The sequence below is a fragment of the Podarcis vaucheri genome (assembly GCF_965113315.1).
Source record: "Podarcis vaucheri genome assembly, chromosome: 3".
Lineage (NCBI taxonomy): Eukaryota > Metazoa > Chordata > Lepidosauria > Squamata > Lacertidae > Podarcis > Podarcis vaucheri.
This window is the reverse complement of record NC_138761.1, coordinates 81,172,076-81,184,111: the sequence shown is the minus strand read 5'-3', so window position 1 is coordinate 81,184,111 and position 12,036 is coordinate 81,172,076.

Genomic DNA, 12,036 nt, shown 5'->3' with positions numbered 1-12,036 from the left:
TAGTTCCACCTCTACCTCTGTGTTTCACTCCTACAATCTGAGCTGAATTTTTTCAGTGAAAAAAAAAATCCCTTCAATCTTAGTTTTATCATTCCTCGCATGTGTTTGGTTTTCTGTTGGATTTTACCTCATTCCCCCCCCCCATTTTTTCCTGCTGATATTGTACATCATCTTCCTATCTTTAGCTTCATTGGAAAGGCAGGATACAGACAAACCCATCTATGTGAAAAGAGTCTTTTCTATCCCACCCAAAATTAACTTGTAGAGGAATCCTAACAAGGGTGGGAGTAGAGGGGTGACATGGTATACCATTTGCCAGGTTGTTCCAGTCACAGTATGACGTGGACCAGGCATTTATTTTCTTCTTTTTCTCCAGGCAATTCTTTGTTTTTAGAGGTATGGTAGCCGATATTGATTGTGACACCTGTCTTCTTTCTCATTAATCTCTTTAAAAGATCATTTTAAGCATGCATATCTGGCAAATGCAGTTTAAAAAAAAGAATATGGTAAGACACACACATATATATGTATTAGTTTTTCTCTCTCTCCTCCCTCTCTCTCTGTGCATGTGTTGAAGGAGAAATTTCTTCTATAACCCTTCTATAAAGCCTACATCCTTTTAGACCAGAAGATGGAAGTCCTTTGAAGTGCCAAAGACTGAAGGTAGACAAGACCCTTTGGAACAAAAGCAGTTTATCATTCCACACAATGTGTACCTGCATTAATCTACTTTTAATTTGCTTAGTGTTCATTTTGGGTTTGTCAGCCTCCAAGTTATATTTATTTTCCCTCTGGAATCCCAATTATTCTCAATTGCAAAAAATGTAGCAAGGTTTATAGGGCACGGAAATACATAGCCATTGGGGGGGGGCAATGACATAATTCTCTGAAAACAATGCACAGCACCCACAGACAGCAGAAATACTAGGTCTACTGTTTCATAATTTCTGCATTGCCTTCTCTGCCTTTAAATTATTGGACAGATGCTAATAATTCCTTGGGAAACTTAACACCAAATCATGCTGTGTGAGGAAGTTTCTGAATAAGACATCAAGTTTCTGGCCATCAGAGGATAATTTATTGATACTTGTCAAAAGGAAGTATCAGTCTAACAGAAATCAAGACAAAAGGAATGCCTGATGAATTTCCTTTGAAGTGCCTTTTATAAAAGTCCTTGGTAATACATATTGATGAACTCCAAATTGTCTTGCCTAAAGGGAAAAGAAAGTAGACTGCTTTACACTGTCTTATAAATATTCATCAAAAGAACAAGACTTATGTTTCCAGGCATGAGGTGAATGATTACGGTTGTATGATTGCCTTGGAAGCCAGATAATTAGTAAAACAGCATTTGACAGTTGGAGAATTTTAAACTTGGTGTCTTGCCATCACGGCACTTGGATTTTAAGACAAATTTTGAAAGGAAGCAAATTTAGAACTTGATGGATTGATACAATTAAGCTCTCCATCAGTTTCATCTACTGTTTTCATGTTTGCTTAGCTAAAAAATTAAACGGAAGGCTCTACACTGTATTGGTAGTCTGGCTCCAGGAGAAGGAATCAGCCTAAATGCAAGTGTCTAAGCAAAGCCAATGAGAAGTCTTCTGTAATTAAGTCTGATACAAAGTTAAAAGGGGGTGGGGGTGAGATAGCGATGGTTCTGCTCTTCCAGTAAATGCCCCGCAGAAGGCAGAAAGCTTGGCTCTCTAATTTATTCAGGATGCATCTATTTATTTATTTATTTTGCTCCATCAATGAATCGCTTCCCATAAAATACCTCTAAACAATTTCCCAGAAAAGCACACATCAACAATAAAATCAATTAGAAACAATTCTGTTTATAAAAAAACCCCACTTCCATCTATACAAACAATTGAAAACAATTCCATATGTAGAAATAATTACAAATTCAATGCATATACAGAACTGGGATCAAGATCTCCACTTAAAAGGCTTGTTGGGAAACAAGGAAGGTATTCAGTAATCGCTGAAAAGACAATAGACACAGCAGTATGCTTTCTTTTTCAGGCATTTCGCATATTTGGATTGCACAAGCTGTTAGGAAGCTGGCTTACACCAAGCCAGAGCACTGGTCCTCAATATTGTCTACAAAAGCTCAGCATTGTCTGCAATGGATGGCAGTGACTCTTCAAAGTTTCAGACAGGGGTCATTCCCAGCACTTCCTGAAGATATCAGGGATTGAACCCTTCTGTTTTCTACTTATGTTCTAACTGTTACCCACATGCAATTCTCTAAAAAAAAAATTGGTTATGCCTGCTTTTGTCCCTGGGTTTCCTTTCTGTAAGCGAAGGGCTAGTTGCTGGCTGTGGCAATCACAGAGGGCCCCTGGACGTTTGACGGTCTATTGACCCTGTGCCACCACTGCGATTGCTTTTTCCGCTACCACCACCCCGTATCTCATGGGGACACACGGAGTCCAGTCAGTTGTTAATATTAACAAATAATCAAGTTTATTTTTAAATGCAGGAACAAGCTTATGGTTACAGTTAATTTTTCTTGGCAGTTTCTTAATCTTAGTTCCTAACAACTTCAAACTGATTATTCCCAACTATCTATCTGACTCCACCTGACAATTCCTCTCACTCTCTCACAATACAACTCTACCAACCCACACCTAAGCCTCCCTCTTCCTTCTTCAACTCCCAAACCTCAACTGACTTTCAAAACCTCCCACTCTAACTTTTACTCCCCCCTTGCATTCCCGCTGGCCAATCACATTCTCACTCATTTAACCCTTTCCTAATGACCCACCTAGGAGGCAAACGCCACACTGGCACACCATTGACTCCTTCAAAGAGAGATACACAGAAAAAAAGTGAGGCACGCTAGGGCATTCTCTAAGTCACATTCTGCTCAGAAAGGGAGAAGAAATTAGAGTTTCTGCAGTCACAGGCCGGAATCACAAGGAGAAATTATTGTTGATAATTTCAGCAGTAGATCATATGTGGATCTTCTTGTGGATATGGATCACGCTTCTTTAAAAAGAAGAGATGTCAGTTCTTCCAAGGAAAAAAAAGGGGCTGACATCAGGAGATGGGGGTGGAGCCTAGAGTGAGTCAAGGGGCTGGCACCCAGTGTAAAAGATGTCTGTTCACCAAAGTTAGCAGTGGGGAACCTGGGCCTGGTTCAATCCCCAGGTATCCCCAGATAGGGCTAGGAGGGACTCCACATTTGCAACCCTGGAGAGCTGGTCAGTGTACAAAATACTGAGCTAGATGTACCAAGACTTTTGATTCGGTATAAGAAAGCTTCCTATTCTCCTATGTCTGCAACAGCTCAGTTCAATCTAGACTGGTTTATAAGATAATTGAGGAGTCAGCAGCTTTCCTTCTGTGCTCATTTAAGACCTGTGATAAGGATATCAACTGGATGAAGGAGCTCTCTGCGCTCCATGGCACGTGCGTTTTTGATGATTTATTCAAATTAATAGCCAATTTCGATCGACCCTTCTTGTAGGCAGGGAGCTTCCTACTAGGTAAAGAGACAAGAGAAAAGCCATTCTCAGGAAACATTATCCTTTACAATGTTTAGCACTCAAATGCAATTAGGCAAATATAATATCCTCTTTGAAGGCAAGGAGTTGCTCTGTTAAAGTAACTGAAACTAATTATCTCTGCCAAATGAAGAACACTCGAAGTATATTCCTGTAGTGTGTGTGCTCTGCCAAAAAAAGACATGGGGGGGGGGAAGAGAAAAGGCACCTTCATTACATTATTAGAAGGTGGGACATGTGCTTACTGAAAAATCCTACACTAGTGGCCAAAATTGTGGAAACCTTTTAGGAAAAGTGTGTTTCCAAAGGTTTGATGGCTCATAACACCTGACTGGCTCTCTAAACACTCGTGCTCATTGTTGTTGTTGTTTAGTCATTTAGTCGTGTCCGACTCTTCGTGACCCCATGGACCAGAGCACGCCAGGCACTCCTGTCTTCCACTGCCTCCCGCAGTTTGGTCAGACTCATGTTTGTAGCTTTGAGAACACTATCCAACCATCTCGTCCTCTGTCGTCCCCTTCTCCTTGTGCCCTCCATCTTTCCCAACATCAGGGTCTTTTCCAGGGAGTCTTCTCTTCTCATGAGGTGGCCAAAGTTTCGGAGTCTCAGCTTCAGGATCTGTCCTTCCAGTGAGCACTCAGGGCTGATTTCCTTAAGAATGGATAGGATTGATCTTCTTGCAGTCCATGGGACTCTCAAGAGTCTCCTCCAGTACCATATTTCAAAAGCATCAATTCTTCGGCGATCAGCCTTCTTTAGGGTCCAGCTCTCACTTCCGTACATCACTACTCGGAAAACCAGTTTTAACTATACGGACCTTTGTTGGCAGGGTGATGTCTCTGCTTTGTAAGATGCTGTCTAGGTTTGTTATTGCTTTTCTCCCAAGAAGCAGGCGCCTTTTAATTTTGTGGCTGCTGCCAGCATTTGCAGTGTTCATGGAGCCCAAGAAAGTAAAATCTTGCACTGCCTCCATTTCTTCCCCTTCTATTTGCCAGGAGGTGATGGGCCCAGTAGCCATGATCTTCATTTTTTTGATGTTGAGCTTCAGACCATATTTTGCGCTCTCCTCTTTCACCCTCATTAAAAGGTTCTTTAATTCCTCTTCACTTTCTACCATCAAGGTTGTGTCATCTGCATATCTGAGGTTGTTGATATTTCTTCCGGCAATCTTAATTCCGGCTAGGGATTCATCCAGCCCAGCCTTTCGCATGATGAATTCTGCATATAAGTTAAATAAGCATGCTCATTGGCTACATTCAAATGAAGGAAAGCTACTGCATATCAACCTAAGCAGGTTGTGCTTCCTTTTTCTGGTTGTTTGGCTATAACTTTTGATAGAATACATATAATGGAACAAACTTCATTGCGTTACATTCTTCATTAAATTATCTTCCCATTCATATATAATTTTATGGTATTACTCCCCAAAATAAGTGGTGTTATGAGCCATTAAACCTCAGAAATACCGTTTTTCCAAAAGATTTCCACAATTTTGGCCACTAGTGTAAGTGGGCATGTGCGGAAGACCCATGGTGGAGACACCATCATATAGGAATGCAGGAAGCTGCCTTACGCCGAGTCAAACCACTGGTCCATCTGGCTCCGTATATTCAACACTGGCTGGCAGTGGCTCTCTCAGGTTTCAGGCAAAAGTATTTCTCCTAGTCCTACCTGGAGATGTTGGGAATTGAACCGGGGGCCTTCTGTGTGCAGAGCAAATGCTTTACCTCTGAGCTATAGCCCCTCTAAAAACTGGGCACAGTTTCTTAGCTGCAGTCCAAATACCCCTTATGCCAGACTGTGAGGGGGACATAGGAAGCGACCTTGTTCCAAGTCACCCCTTTGGCCATCTTGTTCAATGATATTGTCAGTTGTTTTTACAGTGTGGCTTACTTCTGTATGTCCAACATCCTCTTCACAACATGGCTCTCCAGATACTTCTGGAAAATGCAAAACCCAGGCATGGAATTATCAAAGCTTCCTCCTGTTGTTTAACCTCTAGTAGTCGGAGGCATAATGTGGGGTTGGGAAACCTGCATGTCCCCAGGTATTGGTGGACTCCCAACTACCATCAGGCCCAGCCAGGATGGTCGATGATTAGGGATGATGGGAGGTGTAGTCTACCAATATCTGGTAAGCCACAGTTTGCCCAGCCTGACAGAATGCCTCAGGGCATAATGCGCTCATTGCCACTGACAGACCTATCCATTTCTCAAAACTTTTAAGAAAGGGCCAGTCACTCTAGTCTTTCTTTATAGAAAAGGAAACCCACTTCCCAAAATTCCTGACCATTGGACATGTTGGCTGGGACTGATGGGAGTCAGAGTCCAACTCTGTATCCATTTTAATGCCCTTCTGTATCTTTACTATATATACTTTATTCCAAATGAGGCTGCAGAATAGAATTATATACAGATGTTAAGGATCCTGGCCATTTCATGTTCAATCTTGTTCCCATGGAATTTGCTTACCTCCCCAAAACAAAACAAATCAAAACAAAACCAGCTGTATGCTCTTGTTGAAGTTCTTAGTTCCAAGATATCTTTCCAGGTTAGATACAGTCCGTTCAGGCACCATAAATGTATGTAAAGCTGCATTTTTAAACAAACAAACAAACAAATAATAAACAAAATGTCCCATTGTGTCGTCCTTTTCACTTACAGCAGAGTTCTGTGAACGTTTACTCAGACATTGGATTCGATGGGATTTACTGTCAGGTAATGTGTATACCAATTTGGAGAGATTCTTGCGAAGCTCTTTGAAGTCACTATGAGTTTTACTATTCTGATTTGCTACAACCCACAAATTTGGCTTACTCACTGCTCACTCCTGACTAGGTCATTTATGACTAAATTAAATAGCACTAGACACAGTACAAATCCTTAAGAGATCCCACTTTTTACTTCCCTCCACTGCAAGGACTGTCATTTATTCCATCTCCTTTTCTTCCTGTTCTCTAATCAGCTACTGATCCATAAGAAGGCCAGTCAAAGGGAATGATTCATGAATCCATTTCCCCACTTTCCCTATAGCCTGAGGTTTCTCAGCCTGTGAGTTAGTCTCCTGAGTAATATGTAATTCCTGCAAAACTGAAGAATGAAATTATTGAAACATAATAGCACAACCCAACAGCACTGTAGTGGAGACACTAGACCTGAATTTTGGAATGTTGTCTCTCTCATTCTCACTCTCTCTTTTCTTTGACATCTGTCTTATGCCTGTCAACCCTAGATGTCTTGGAGGCACGCTTGAAATATAGACTGAAAATCCTCAGGAAAAAAGGAAGATTTTATGAATGAGACCTACATGCACATTAGCGTTGATGCATTGTAGAAGGGGGATTGTGACCTTTTACCTTCACCATATGAAGAAGGCATTGCTCATACAAACTATGTAAACGCTTCACACTTGTCTGTCGCAACACTTGGGTCTCTAAAATTCTGGAAAACAAGTTGACCCGCCCAACTGGAAATGCCTTTGGTCTTTAGCACTCATCCAAACTCCAAACCTCTTAGAAGACCAGTGCAGGTATCAGTTTGCATTTTAATGTAGCCCTACCTAATTCATACCTCTTGAACCAATACATGAACCAAAGCATGCTTAGAAATTGACACTTCTCCACATGTTGCTCCAAAGAAACCAATGCATATGACTCCCTCCCCTGCCAAAGCCAGGGCCAATAATTCAAAACGTTTTGCTGTGCCATTCAGAACCAATTGCTACATTCATCTGTCCTCTCATCATGGTGTGCCTGCTTCACCTTGTGCCATGGAATGGCTAGCCCTGCTGTTCAGCTGAGCTGTAGACAGTTTCTCATTTTTATCAATTCTTCTGAGTTACTTGAAGCAACTGCCAGTACTATTAACGTGGAGAGCAGTGACAATCTGTTGAAATGGAATATCTTCCCATGCAATGGCAGTGCAGCTTGCTCTTACATACAAAAGTGAATCAGATCTGTAAAAGAAAAGTCCTTCAGCAGGCAATAGCCGTCATTGATACACAAGTTTTATTTGCCTGATCTTTAAATAGGAATGCTGGTGTGTGTGTGTGTGTGTGTGTGTGTAGAGGAATTGGACTTTACTGCCCAGGACAGTTTTGTTTTATGGATTGTTGTGAATTATATGGGAATGCATATTTTTCTTGCCTGCTGCCTATCTTCCTTGTCAGTTCTTGCGGCATACAGATTTGACTTATGAAGCCTGATTTGCCCTGGAGTTCAGATGTGAAGAGAATAGTGCTCCACTGTAGATGTGAGGAATGGGTATCTCTTGTCTGAGGCATGAAAATGGAAGACTCCAAACTTCCTCCAAAGTCTGTACCCCGAGGGGTGGAGCATGTATTTGGATAGAACAAGGTGGATCTCAATGCAATAAGGAAAAGCTCTGTACACCCAAGGGAGGGGGTGTCATGGACTGGCTGGACACAGAGGAATGGTTGGAGGCACCCACTTGGGAATCTCCAAGGGAAGAAGGCTCAGAGTGTGAAGATTGGTGGTGGGATGATGATGAGTGGTCAGAGGGAGAAGATTGAGAGGAGAAGGTTCCGGAAGCTGAAGGGGTAACAGGGCTTAGTGTGAAGGGAGAGCCTGTGACAGAGAAATGTCCAGAATCAGAAGTGGAAGCAGGAGAGGAGGGAGGCCAAGAAGCAGAGATGTGTCGGAGATGTGGTGAAGAAGCCTCCTGCTGTGAAAATCTCCCAAGACAAGGAGAGGTATGGAGCAGGAGGAGCAAAGTCAGACACACCTGTGTAGTCTCAAATTGCTTTGGAAATATCCAGGAGAAGAGGAGACTTAAGCAGCTGTGGGAAGGAGGGGATCTTCAGTCTCTGCAACTGCCTCATAAGTGGCAAGACCTACCAATGAAGAGTTCCTATGCTCATTAGACATGGCACTCCTGAACACACCCTGTTTCTTCTAATAAAGAATTAACTCCACTTATCTCGTGTGATTTACTGCTGGCTCGCTCCTGACAGAGGCAAACAAAATAAAAAAGGTTGCTACTCTAGAGTAAGATACTTCTGAGAATCTGGTAAAATGGTGGACTTGTCTAAGTTTAGGGAAAGTTAATTTAATTTAATTTAATTTAATTTACAGAGGGCCTTCTCAGTAGTGGCACCTGTCCTGTGGAATGCCCTCCCATCAGATATCAAGGAAATTAACAACTATCTGACTTTTAGAAGACATCTGGAGGCAGCTCTGTTTAGGGAGGTTTTTAATGTTTGATGTTTTAGTGTGCTTTTAATTCTGTTGGGAGCCAGATGGGTGGGGAATGAATGAATGAATGAATAAATATTACTTAATTTTCTCATTTTTCTCCATTGGCAAATGTACTGGTTTGCTGTAATGTTTGCATATCTTTTTCTTAAAAGTGTGTATATTTGTTTTTGTAAACTTTTGTTCTGATTTCATAAGCTTGTTGTGGTCTCTACTTATCTGAACACACGCTTAGAGCCATAAAAACACACTACTTTGACGGGTTTCAGGTCACTCAGTGAAGGTGATTTACACTGATTGATAAAAGCCTTGTAGAAATGATCTCCCCTTTATCTGGTGGCAGTAAGTTATTTAAGTGAGGAAAGGGAGGGTGCACGAGAGGAGTTCACTTTTTTCATGGACAATATATTCCTCCCCCAGGGTGGCTGGGAAATGGTTATCACAGTTCTCTTTCAGCCCACATTGATGTGATTAACTAACTATTCAATAACTAATCAATAAAAGTTAAATGATTGCTACAGGATCCATCTTCATGTTGAGAAACTGTGTGCCCCTCATTGATGGCTTCTGAACACTGGGACAGTTAATGGATATTGTCATGTTTTACTAGGGGATTTTTCTGGAGCATCCATCAGGCCATTACAGGCAGACAAAAGACTGAGATGGATGGATTAATGATCTGACCCAGCAGGACAACTCTTATGTTTTCACGAGTAAGGGTGTATTTGTAAGGAAGGTTATTTTGCAGGGAAGAATTTTATCTCATTGAATTCCATTTACAGTTGTGAATGATTCATCCTCTGAAAATGTTTGGTAATGGGTCTCATTGACAAAGCTTTCAGAGAAAACAGTTTGGGACCATTTAAACCCATCACAGACAATGCCTTAAAACACACACATGCACAGAGGCAAAACAAGCATAAGAAAGAGCAATAAGATCACTTTCGTGTGTGATTTCTCTGAAATTATTTCCAGAGCTTTACAAAAACAGTAGGATAGCCTAATGCAAGCTATTTCAAAAGTCTCCACACCGCCTGCCACAGGAACCCGCAATGTCAAATACTGAATGATGAGCAGTCTTAAGCAAAAATAAACAGACTCAGGACGCACAGTGTCAATGGCATTTACAGTCCTGCTAACATCTAAGGAAAAATCCTCACATCAGATCATATAGTCAATAGCCAGCAGAGATAAATGAAATAAAGTAGAAGGAATAAAGGAAAGGAATAAGGGGGAAAGGCCCAGCATAACTGTAGGGCCACATTCACACCACACATTTAAACACATTTATACCACTTTAAGCAGTCATGGACTTATTCATTAATTTAAAGGTCAAACATGAGACATCTTGTTTTAGAATCTGTCTGAATAGTATGTTGGCATTGACTAAGAATTATAGGTACCAGCACTTGCTCAGGAAACACATAGACACATGTTGTTATTGATTCTGCCCTAAAAAAAGGTCATGCTCAAAATATGTAGGCTCTAATTTCTAATAACTAATGGTGGCTGCAGTTCCAAACTCACTTACCTGGCACTAAGTCCAATTGAAATAAGTGGGACTTCTCAAGAAAGAGTCTTGTGACACCTTTCCTACAATTAATTGACATGGCTACTTGAGATGGACAAAATTTCCCATTTCAGTTTCTCTTGGTTTCTCATTTTTCCAGTCTTGAATTAAGGTCTCCATATTTTTGCAGCAATCTGTGAATCTCTCTCTCTCTCTCTCTCTCTCTCTCTCTCCATTAAACATATTTTTTGTGTGCAGTTTTGACTAACATCCACACTTTTGCAATTAATTTCCTCTAATATAATGCATCTGCAATGCCATTTTCACTAATGCATAATTTTTATGTACACTTTCTTTTAACTACAGTGGTACCTACAGACGCTTCAGGTTACAGATGCTTCAGGTTACAGACTGTTTGTTAACCCAGAAATAGTACCTTGGGTTAAGAACTTTGCTTCAGGATGAGAACAGGAATCAGGTGGCAGCGCAGCAGCAGCAGGAGGCCCCATTTGCTAAAGTGGTACCTCAGATTAAGAACAGTTTCAGGTTAAGAATGGACCTCCAGAACGAATTAAGTTCTTAACCTGAGGTACCACTGTATATGCATTTTGTACACACAGGTTAGTGAATTTTCAAGGGTAGATGTGTTATGGTTTGTGCATTGGTTCAAGAATGCAAATTAAGTAATATAATTTCTCTCCCATCCCTAAGGGCTATCCCTCTGAAAATCACTCCTTCTGAGTAGATGTCTATAAAATTGCTCTGAGGTAGCTCTGACTTCTTAAAATGTCTTAATCCACTGTGCCACCGCAGGGACAAGTCTTCTGCTCCCCCTGTCCATATTTACATTCTTGCTCAGCCACAAACTTGATTGCCTTTGGCAAATCACCATCAGTGAACTGAACAAAACCTATAAAGCTCTTTTGAAGATAAAATTGTATGCTGCAAATTGCCCGGAACTCCTGGGATCTAAAAGAGGAAAAAATTAATATATATATGTATTAGAACAATGGTCTCTATTTTGTCCACTTTTCAGGCATCACACACCTAATTAGTAAACTTCCCAGTGCTCAATGTCTTCTAAAAGGCAGATCACTGCATCTTTGCTGATAAGACCAAGCAACAGGCATTTAGTGATACACTCTTCACAGCAGCCTTTTTGATTGACCAACAATTTCCCTTTCAGCCTCCAACCCACATTAATTTCTTCCCCAGGTGACTATATTCAGTTGGTGGTAAATAGTTCACATTCACTCATAGCAATCAGAGCAAAATTATCTTCATGACCTTGGTTCCAATTGCATCAAATATATTGAGCTGGCAAGAGAATGGAACACAAGTCTGTGCAGCTTTTCATCTCTTTGTTTGGAAGTTATGGGCTTAAACAATTCTAAGCAATGCATTTGTCCAACTGTCCTCCATTGTCCCAAACCCTTCTCTCTTCTTCCAGTGATTTAGCCAATATTCCAAAGGTCATTAAATTTGAGTTCACCTTCAGAGTTATTTTGTTTTACATCATAGGCCACATCAAAGCAGAAGACTCAATGAGCAAGGGAAAGCATAGCTCGACAACACAATCCAAAAAAGAAATTGAAATGCTATTCATATAATATAAAAATATTATTGCAATAAACTACACTCAGCATCACAAAATGAGCATTGACTTCATTTTTCAGTAGAAAGTATAGCATTGTTCTAGGTAGTCGATCACAAAAAAACACACTATATCAATAGGACAGATATAGAAGGGACAATACAAAAGACAAGTGGGAATGTAAAAACATAAGAAGAGGCTGTTG